This window comes from Triturus cristatus, chromosome 8 (genome assembly GCF_964204655.1).
Source record: "Triturus cristatus chromosome 8, aTriCri1.1, whole genome shotgun sequence".
Taxonomy (NCBI): domain Eukaryota; kingdom Metazoa; phylum Chordata; class Amphibia; order Caudata; family Salamandridae; genus Triturus; species Triturus cristatus.
In genome coordinates this window covers 1,380,788,755-1,380,790,041 of record NC_140591.1, presented here as the reverse complement: position 1 = coordinate 1,380,790,041, position 1,287 = coordinate 1,380,788,755, and positions in this window count along the sequence as shown.

The window sequence follows — 1,287 nt, the reverse complement described above, 5'->3', positions numbered from 1 at the left end:
AGTGGGTCACTTCCTTCAGGGTTCATTCTCTCCCCGCATGCCCCCTGCTATGCACAAGAGTCGCATGCGACTCACATCGCACATTGTCCTGTATAGTGGAGCCTCAGCACTAGGCAGTCCAGGGGGGCACTGGCAGTCGCCGAAATACCTCCTGCAATCACCAGCCACCATGAAGCTGGCAAGTTCAAGGTGTTCAGTCGCTCCCCGAGCCCAAACAGGCTTTCACCAGGCACAAAGCATACTCACCGATCTTGCAAGGGGCTCAGGCAAGTTGGGCTCCAGACGGCTTGTTCCTGAGGTGCATGGGAGTAACTAGTAATTCAGACAGGGCGGTGCAGGAGCAATGATGGCCTGCCGCCTCTCAGGCCCAGTGGCCCAGGCGCAGGGTCGGATTGGGATTGCAATTATGCCCAGACAGTGCCAAAAAAGTGGCCCACATTTGCAGATAGGGCACTTTCATGGAACATTATTTGGTTAGTCTTATTAGACTAATTTTTTGAGAAATGTTTGGTAACCTAAGCATTTTAAAGCTTATAAAATCAGTAAGATTGGTGAAAACTAAAAGTGCTGCATTTTGGCCATGTGGGCGAAGTGAAATAAAATGGCCACAATACCTGATCTGGCTAGGGTTGCCACCTGGCTGTTTTTTTTATGACATGACCTGTATTTTAATATCCAGGCCGGTCCGAAATTAAAGAAAATCACCGAAAGTCCTCTGATCAGTATGTATTTTAAACAGTCAACGTAAGATAAAAGCACGTTAAAATGTGTTCTAAAGCTGCTTCACTCATTCGTGACTAACAGCTAAACTAAACAAAGACAGAAAAGCCATGTTGATGTCAATAAAGAATATGGATCTTTTTATATAAAGATTGCTCTCTAATTATCATGTTCTGGCCCTTGCAGAATCTTATAACTTATAAATTGCTGTTTTGTTCTAGTTGCTTTAAAAAAAATAGTTTTACAGATGGTAAACTCAGTGCTGGGGCATTGGAATGTTTACATGAGCACCAGTTACACTACACACTGATCAAATGTATTTTTAGGTTTCATCTGCACAGTGCTTGTGCTGTGCTTGTGAAATCTATTGTTTTTAATGTAAACTTAAAATGAGCTTACATCCTGTCCCCTCTCTTTCCTGGCTTTTCATTGGTTCATGTGCTTGCCACTTACTTTTCCTCCATTTCTATTCACTGTAGCATATTTTCCTGCATTTACCAAGGATTGTTCCTCTTCTGCTTCTCGTCTTAGTTTCCCATATCCAAAATACTGTTAACATCCGCTTTG